We start from the raw sequence: 10,365 nt of genomic DNA on the forward strand, positions 1-10,365 counted from the left end.
GTAGTCTTCAAAGATTGAGTCTGTTTTGCTTTAGTGAATCCTGGTAGGAGTGTCTTTGATCTATTTTCTGATATCAAGTTAACTTGAGCTCTGTCAGAGGTTACTTGCTTCTTCTGAATATCAGAACTTACAATTTCTTGACTCTGAACAACTTGAGCCATGTCAGAGGTTGTTTTAAGAACTTTTCTTGAAGTCAGAGCAAGATCATCCTTTTCATCAGAAATTTCTTCTTCCTCAGGAGGTACATAAACCTTGATAGGTTCACCAACCTTTTCTTTACCCTTGGATCTTGGATCTATCTGTGGTTGTGATCTAGCCAACGTTGCTTCAGTATGTGTCCTTTCTTTGATCACAATGCCTTTGAGTTTTGGAAGTGAATTTTTACCAGAAGCTTCAGATTTAGATGTGACTTTCTCTGATTTAAGTCTAGCTTCTTCTTCCTTTAAACTTTCCAAGTCCATTCCTGGATTTTCTTGAAGAAATAACTGTCTTGACATTTCCTCATCAAGATCTAGAAGTTCATCAGAACTTATCCTTTTACCAGCAGCAGAACTTATTCTTTTCCCAGTATCAGAACTTGTCCTGTGACTAGCTTGTCTTGATGTAAACCGTCTACCTTGACTATGACCGCTACCCATTCCAGAGTATCCTTGATCATCATTTCCATCATCCTTTCCTTGCAATGTCTTGTTAGTGTTGCATTTGGACTTAATTACCTTCTCCCCCTTTTTGGCATCAGTAGGTAGTAAAAGAGAGATAAGTAATTCCACTGAGGATTGGATTTCAGTAAGTTGCGATTGCTGAGAAGCTTGATTTGTCAGAATGTCATCAATCTGAGCTTGTTGTTTCTCTTGAGTTTTCTCAATATAAGCAATCCTGTCAATGGTAGGTTGAAAGAACTTTTTCTTATCAATTTTCCAAACTTGTTCTTGTTTGATAAAGTTCTCCTGAATCTTGTGTAGCTCTGCATGAGTAGTTGAATGAAGACCTTGTAGATGTTTAATACTCAATGCAATGACTCTAAGCTGGGTTTTTAAAACATTAGAATTTAACATTTCATTAGCTTTAGTCAAGTGCTCAGCAAGATGTATTGCAGTTGGAACACATGAAACTGAGTTCCATTCCTTAGTCCACTCCTGACCTGCAGGAGTTTCACTCCAAGGTACTGGTGCATCCCCGGTAACAAACTTCTTTACCAGTTCAGACTTAGGAAGAGTCTGTTGAGGAGTATGTCCTGAAGGACCTGCTTCATCAGCATCTATAGTTGGAGCAGCATCACCAGTATCTCCAGTATTTACAGCATCAGAACTTAAAGAATCAGTATCTTCTGATAAGACAACAGTGTGAGTAGAAATGGAGGCTTCAGCATCCTCTAATTGCTGATCTGATACTAAGTTCTGATCAACAGCCATATCCTGATGCTCACCTAAAGTCTGATCATCAACATCTTGATGCAGAGAAGGTGTTGTTGATAACTCTGGAGTTTGAACAGCATCAGTAACAGGTGTTGTGGAAGGATTATTTGCTGTTGGAGCTTCTAAGAGAAATACTTCAGACACAACCAAGTGTTGAACATCAATATCAGCACTTGTGCCTGGATCAACAAGAGACACAGATGGTGAGTTAGCCTTGTCAGATACAGCTTCCTGAGATGGAGTTGATGGAGAAGAAGTGACTGGAGCAAATTCCTTGTCTTGTGAGATTAGAGATTCCTGGTCCCCTTCCTTAGCTGCTTCCTCTTCATCATCTGAAACTGGCCTTTGTGCCCTCTGTTTCTTATACTTCCTTGTTGATTTGGATTCCTTGGGAGTTTCAGGAACTGTCATTCGTCTAAGCCTCTTAAGAAGCCTAGAACCCCCAATTTCAGAATCCTTCTGAGAAATCTCTTTCTCAGCTTCAGATACAACAGGTTCTCTAGCAGGAACCGGTTCCTCAGAATCAGATTCATCGCTCAATGCAATTCTCCTTCTCTTTTGAGATGTTTGAGGAACATTCTTTGTCCTCTTTGGCTTGGAAGATGAAGATTTCACAGTAGGTGCTGAAGATGAAGGTCGAGCAGTCTGTGAAGTTGAGAGATAGGATTTGAGATATGTTTTGAGGGTAGGTTGAGTAGAATGAGAGGTAGGTACTGAGGTTGATGGATTTTGGGTGTTTGGAGTTGGTTGGACATCAGAGTAAACAGATCTATAAGTATCAGGATCAGCATTTACCAGGATCTGTTTTACAGACTTAGGAATCTGTAATGGTCTAACCACTTTTTTCTTAGTATCAGCATTTACCAGATCATTAAAGTATCGTTTTGCAACCTTAAAAGGTGGGGTTTGAGTGCTGACTAAATGAGGTTCATCAGTACAATAAGTGTAAATAAGTTGACAGAATCTAGCAAAATAAACAACATCTCGATCCTCTGTCATCCTATCCCCAATAAAACTAATTATGCCAGGTGCAAAATCAAAATGAGTTTGATGAATAATAACATACCCTATGTGCTGACTCGGAATTGGGATAGCATCAAAATTTGAACATTTGTTCCCAAAAGCTTTGGTGATGCAATCAAAGAAGAAACTCCATTCAAGGACGAATACCATTAATCCTAATCATAGAGACTATTAATCTTCCACTTCAACATATTCTAGTTCGAACTGAGACTGTTATCAAATTTTATTCACAGATAAGCCAAGTAAAGGATTAGACTGAGAAATCAGAACTTAGACCTATACCAGAACTTAACAGTCATCAGAACATAATTTCTTAACTCGAAAAAGGAATGCCCATCTTAGTAAATCCTCATACAAGTTCTGAGTTAGAGACTTCAGAACTTAATCATCAGAACGTGTAACTAGAACTTGTCCTCAGAATTTGTGCAACAATGACACAATGACTATTTATCTAAAATAACATAGACCACCACATAAATTTTCATCATTCAGATGGAGTGATTAGTGTGTGCATTAAGCTAAATAACAGACAAAGAGTAAAGTCTGATTCACTTCAGTACATCTTAGAAATAAGGCATAACTAAAATTTTGCTAAAGAGCTGTCATTGTCCTAAAACCTACTGATGAATGAGTTCATGCTTGAGTCCACCTCAACTGTTTTGTGCTAATTTTATGCATCTTTTGAAATTCTATTTTACAGTGGCTTCTCAGTGTAAGTGAGTCACGACTGTTTATCAGAATTTATGCTATTATCAGAGTATTTCTCCAGTAATCATAGAGTGTGAAAAGTCACCAAGAAAATATTTTGCTTTTCTAATGCATATCTACTTAATACCAGCAATGCACTTGGGTCGTCCCTTCCACATTTGTACTCTAGATCTCAAAGGAGTACCTGATTTTATTCTTTGATCTTTTTGCTTTTTCTTTTGATAAGTGAGGTTTATCAGCAGTTAGTACATTCAGCAGTTTTACTAGTATCAGAACTTAACAGATGAGTAGCATTATTCTAATTTGTGACTTAGTAATAAGATATACAAAGTAAACTTAACTAAGCTCAATTATCAGAATTTGCTAGTGTCATAGGGTTTCCACTGAGATAATTACTTCTTACATGGAATCATTTGTTTATTGAAGACTACTAGGTCAGTATTTAGCACAGTTATCCTCATAGGATAGAATAGGTACTTGAACAGACATATCACTTATCATAGTTTAGAAACATATATCAGACAACAGTCAGTACTTAAAGACATTTATCAATTAAGCACAGAATAGACAATGAGATTAATTCTGTAAATACTGAGCATAAAGTCTGATAACACAGAACAAGACTAAGCAGATTTAGAGAAAGAACCTGAAACCATTCCAAGTTCATTTACCAATCTTGTAAAAGTAGCTTCACACAGTGGTTTTGTGAAGATATCTGCTAGTTGTTGATCTGTGGGAACAAAATGCAATTCCACTGTACCTTCATCCACATGTTCCCTGATGAAGTGGTACCTGATGCTGATGTGCTTTGTCATTGAGTGTTGAACTGGATTACCTGTCATAGCAATAGCACTTTGATTATCACAGTAAATAGGGATTTTGAAATATGTTAACCCATAATCCAGTAACTGATTCTTCATCCAAAGAATCTGTGCACAACAGCTTCCTGCAGCAATATACTCTGCTTCTGCAGTTGATGTGGAAATTGACTTTTGTTTCTTGCTGTACCAAGAAACCAATCTGCCTCCAAGAAATTGGCAGCTTCCACTTGTGCTTTTCCTGTCAATTTTGCAACCTGCAAAATCTGCATCTGAGTAACCTATTAGTTTAAAATCTGATTCTCTAGGATACCATAATCCCAGAGCAGCTGTTCCTTTAAGATACTTAAAGATTCTTTTTACAGCTGTTAAGTGAGGTTCTCTTGGATCTGCTTGAAATCTTGCACAAAGACAGGTAGCATACATGATATCAGGTCTACTAGCAGTTAGATAGAGTAGAGAGCCAATCATACCTCTTTAGTCAGTAATATCTACTGATTTACAGGTATCCTTATCCAGTTTTGACGCAGTGGCCATTGGAGTGGATGCACTTGAACAATCTTGCATTCCAAATTTCTTCAGCAAGTTTCTGGTGTACTTGGTTTGACAAATAAAAGTGCCTTCCTCATTTTGCTTGACTTGAAGGCCCAGAAAATAGCTAAGTTCCCCCATCATACTCATCTGATATCTTGACTACATTAGTTTGGCACACTTTTTGCAAAGTTTGTCATTTGTAGATCCAAAAATGATATCATCAACATAAATCTGGACCAGAAGTAAGTCCTTTCCATGGTTGAGGTAGAACAGTGTTTTGTCTATTGTCCCTCTGTTGAATCCACTTTCCAGAAGAAACTGAGCGAAAGTCTCATACCATGCTCTAGGAGCTTTCTTAAGTCCATAAAGTGCTTTATCAAGCCTGTAGACATAATCTGGATGTTTGGTATCTACAAAACCTGGAGGTTGTTCAACATATACCTCCTCCTCCAATTCTCCATTGAGAAAAGCACTTTTCACATCCATTTGAAAGACAGTAAACTTTTTGTGAGCAGCATAAGCCAAGAATATCCTTATGGCTTCTAACCTAGCAACTGGTGCAAATGTTTCATCATAATCAATTCCCTCCTGTTGAGAATATCCTTTTGCAACCAGCCTTGCCTTATTCCTTGTAATTATGCCATCACTGTCAGTTTTGTTTCTGAATACCCACTTTGTACCAACAACAGATCTATTCTTTGGTCTTGGCACTAGGGTCCAGACTTTGTTTCTTTCAAATTCATTCAACTCTTCCTGCATTGCTTGCACCCAATCAGCATCTTGAAAAGCTTCTTCCACTTTCTTTGGCTCAGTCTGAGAGAGAAAAGAATTGTAAAGACATTCATTTGAAGTACCTGTTCTAGTTCTGACACCTGCATCAGGATTTCCAATTATCAAATCAGGTGTATGTGATTTTGTCCACTTCCTTGCAGATGGAAGGTTTTCTCTAGAACTGGATGCTCTCCCATGATCCATGCTATTTTCATTTTCATTTTCTGATGCTCCCCCTGAAACTATGCTCTCTGAGTTGGATTCTTCAGTATTTAGATTTTCAGCACTATCAGAATTTGGCTTATCAGAACTTGACGAATCAGAACTTGAAGAGCCAGATGCATGTTCTGATGTTTCTTGAGATGTGGTTGGATCTTGAGTATGCTCCCCCTGCATAGGTGCATCTCCCTTTGACGTAGTCTCCACAGTTTCAATAACATCAGAGTTTAATCCATCAGAGTTTACAGTATCAGGACTTAGACTGTCAGGATTTTCTGTATCAGAATTTGAGTCTTCATTTTCAAATCTCAGCTGATCATGATCAATGAAATCTTCAAGACCAGTAATCTTTTTGTCATCAAAAGAGACATTGATAGATTCCATGACCACTTTTGTTCTCAAATTATAGACTCTGAAGGCTTTTGTGGAAAGTGGATATCCAACAAAGATTCCTTCATCAGCTTTTAGATCAAACTTTGATAGCTGTTCAGGATGAGTCTTGAGAACAAAACACTTGCATCCAAATACATGAAAATATTTCAGATTTGGCTTCTTTTTCTTCACCATCTCATATGGTGTTTTTCCATGCTTGTTAATGAGTGTTGCATTTTGAGTAAAACAAGCAGTCTGCACAGCTTCAGTCCAGAAATAGGTTGGAAGCTTTGCTTCTTCAAGCATTGTACGTGTAGCTTCAATGAGAGTTCTATTCTTCCTTTCAACAACTCCATTTTGCTGTGGAGTTCCAGGAGCAGAAAATTCCTGCTTTATTCCATGACTTTTGCAGAACTCTTCCATTATCAAATTCTTGAACTCAGTGCCATTATCACTCCTTAAAACTTTCACAGAGTCTTTGACCATTTTATCCAGATGTTTGATATGATCAATCAAGGTTGATGCAGTTTCACTTTTTGTATGCAAGAAATACACCCATGTGTATCTGGTGAACTCATCCACTATGAGCAACGCATACTTCTTCTTTACAATAGACATGACATTTACTGGACCAAATAGATCAACATGTATTAGATGATAAGGCTCAAGAATTGATGATTCAGTCTTGCTCTTGAATGAAGATTTTCTTTGTTTGGCTTTCTGACATGAATCACAAAGACCATCAGGAGCAAATACTGTGTTTGGCAATCCTCTCACAAGATCTTTCTTGACCAGTTCATTTATATTGTTGAAATTTAAATGAGAGAGTTTCTTATGCCAATTCCAGCTTTCTTCAATTGATTCTCTACTCATCAGACAGATTGCAGAACCATCAGTACTTGTTGAAAGCTTAGCTTCATAAATGTTACCACGCCTGTATCCTTTCAGAACAACTTTGCCTTTAGATTTACTCACAATTTCACAGTGTTCTTCAAAGAAATCAACATGATAACCTCTGTCACAGATTTGACTTATACTCAGTAGGTTGTGTTTAAGTCCTGAGACTAGAGCTACTTGTTTAATTATGACATTTCCAAGATTGATATTGCCATATCCCAATGTTTTTCCAATGTTGCCATCTCCATAAGAAACACTTGGGCCAGCTTTCTCCACAAAGTCTGATAGCAGGGCCTTATTTCCAGTCATATGTCCTGAACATCCACTGTCCAGAACTAGAATATTTTTCTTGTTGCCCTGCAATCACAAAGACCACTAATTATTAATTTTAAGGACCCAGACTTGCTTGGATCCTTTGGCCTTATTAAGTTTGTTAACATTTGCAGCGGATTTAGCATCAGAGTTTATGTTAACATTTTTCTTATCAGAACTTACACTATCAGACTTTGAATCAGAATTTACACTAGAAGGAACAATGGAAACTTTCTTCAAAGAAGGTTTTATTTGATAATAATCATAGTACAAACTATGATATTCCTTACAAGTATAAATGGAATGCCATAAACTACCACAATGAAAACAAGGATTTTGTGGTTTGTATCTAACAGACTGACTCGTAACTCCTGATTTTGAAGGTAAGGAGTTAATATTCTTATTCTTCCTGCAAAAAGAAGCCAGATGGTTAGAACTTCCACAGTTATGAAATGTTTTCCTAGGAGCATCAGGAACAGGTTTATAATCATTGCTTTTATTCACACCTTCCTTTCCATTCCTATTTTTCCTAGGTGATTTTACCTTGTTTGCATTCTTGACATCTTTCAGCTTATGCTTAAGCTGCTTCTTTGTCATTAAGCCTATGTTCACTTCAGCTGTCTTTTCCTGTTTTAGTTTGTCAGAAGTTGATTCCTTTGTAACTTCTGATTTTTCATTTTCAGACTTTACAGTTACAAACTTAACAGGTTTTAACTTTGGCTTTTGCTTATCAACAGACTTAATTTTTTCAGTTCCTTTATCTTTCTTATCTTCTCCATAACCTAAGCCCTCTTTCCAGTTTCCACTACTTAGCAAATTTTGAGTTGTTTTGCCAGAGTTAGTCCAAGTCCTGATAATCTCTCTTTCCTTTTCTAACTCAGTTTTTAGAGATTCATTTAATTTTAGCACTTCATTCCTAACATAAAAAGCATCATCTCTATCCTTCTGAGTTTGATGGAACATGACTAACTCTTTTTCTAAGAAATCATTTCTTTTCTTAAATGCAAGATTTTTAGAAGTTAATCTTTCACATGTTAAAGTTTGATCTCTATAACTAACAAACATGGTTTTAAGATATCTTCTCAACTCATTAATATCATCAGTATGAAAAGCATAAGTAGTCTGAGGTACCTTTGTTTCAGCAGCTTCAGAACTGCTCTCAGCACTTTCTTTATCAGCATTTGCCATCAATGCATAGTTTTCCTCACTTTCAGAGTCTGAGGTGTCTGTCCAGCTTTTCTGCTTTGTGACAAGAGCCTTGCCTTTGTCACCCTTTACCTTCTTGTAGTCAGGAGATATGTGGCCTTTCTCACCACAGTTATAGCATTTAACATTGGTGTAATCTCCTCTGTCAGACTTTCCTCCTCTGCCTTCAGATCTTCTGAAATTCTTTTTATCAGAACTTATGCCTTTCCTGGAAAACTTCTTTCCCTTCCTGAACTTCCTGTATGCAATCTTTATGATTCCTTTCACCATAAGAGCACACAGCTTCATCATCTCCTCATCAGCATCAGTCTCAGGCAAGCTTTCAGAATCTGAGTCATCATCACTCTCAGAACTTGATGACTCAGTATCAGACTTTATGAAAAGAGCATTACCCTTGTCTTTCTTTGAGGAAGCTGCTTTGGGGAATTCTTCTTCAGCCTTAAGAGCAACTGTTCTTGACTTTCCTCCTTTCCTCTTGCTTCTTTGTTCCATCTCCAGCTCATGAGTCTTGAGCATTCCATAGATTTCGTCAAGAGTTGTTTCATCAAGATTGTAGTTATCTCTTATTGTCGTTGCCTTCAAATCCCAGCATTCAGGAAGAGCTAACAGGAACTTAAGGTTTGAATCTTCAAGATAATACTCTTTATCAACCAATGACAAATCATTCAAAAGTTTGACAAATCTATCATATAAATCATTCAATGACTCATTAGTCTTTGAGTCAAAGTGTTCATACTCTTGAGTGAGTATTGTCTTCCTGTTCTTCTTAATTGTGTCAGTTTCCTGACACCTTGTTTCCAGAGCATCCCATATCTCCTTAGCAGTCTTGCAGTTGATTACCCTGTTTGACATTACATTATCAATGGCGCTATGCAGTAAGTGTCGTACCTTAGCATCCTTAGCAATTGATGCTATGTCTTCAGCAGTATAATCACTCTTCTCTTTTGGTACGGTCTTTGCTGCTTCACCTGCAACTGCAACAGCAAGCTTGGTTGGTTTGTGAGGGCCTTCCTTGATTCTATCAAGGTATTCTCGATCTGTTGCTTCCAGGAACATGGTCATCCTTACCTTCCATATGGGATATTCAGATGGTCTCAATATGGGAAGTCTGATGGTCTCATACCGACTCTGAATTTGTGTCTTTGGTGATTCCTCAGTTTTGGTATGGTTAGTTGGAGTTTCTGTGTCCGACATGATTGTGTTTGATCTTTAACTGTATGTATGTTAACAGATAGGCTCTGATACCAATTGTTAGGTCACACACACACTGTAGAGGGGGTGAATACAGTGTATAGTACACTCAAATCGAACTTTAAGAACTTAAGTAACAGAAAACAAACTTTATTAAAACAATAAACTCTGTTACAGTATGGAACTGTTACCTTTCAGTGATGAACAAATATCACGAGAGCTGCTAGGGTTACAATGAATAATCTTCTCTAATAATGATAACACTTATAGTGTAAACCCTATGTCTGTGTTTATATACTACACAGTTACAAGATAATCGCTAATTGATATGGAATATAATTCTGCTTCCTAAAATATATCAATCAGATATCTTTTCTTCCAAGTATTCCATTCTTTACGGAATTCCTTCTTCATGCATATCTCTTCTTATGTTTATCTTGATCTTCTTTCCTTTAATCAGCTATTGTCCTTATCTGATTGTCCTTCAGCACTTAAGTTCTGATATCTATCTTCTGATGATTATCTCCTGATAACATACGTACTGATATCCTTAAGTCCTGAATTCCAGTATAAGTACTGATCAACAGTTAAGTACTGATTTATCCTGTTCAAGTAAGATCTGAAAGCTAAACATAAAACATATTAGCCATGACATTATCAAATATATCTAACAGGTACGATGCCTCAAGATCCTAAACTGGTACAAACATAAGTCTACTGCAACATTTTTCGTCACGATGTTAGACGCCCCTTGACACTCACTAAAACCTTAGTTTATCACACTCTTCTCCCTTCCCGGACTTCCTACTCCAAAATATCTTCCTGTAAAAGTTAGTCACATAAAAGAGTGAGCTTATAAAGCTCAGTAAGCATATATCGTATTAATGCAAATGAGGTTT

Source organism: Apium graveolens, chromosome 6, assembly GCF_009905375.1.
Source record: "Apium graveolens cultivar Ventura chromosome 6, ASM990537v1, whole genome shotgun sequence".
NCBI classification, from domain to species: domain Eukaryota; kingdom Viridiplantae; phylum Streptophyta; class Magnoliopsida; order Apiales; family Apiaceae; genus Apium; species Apium graveolens.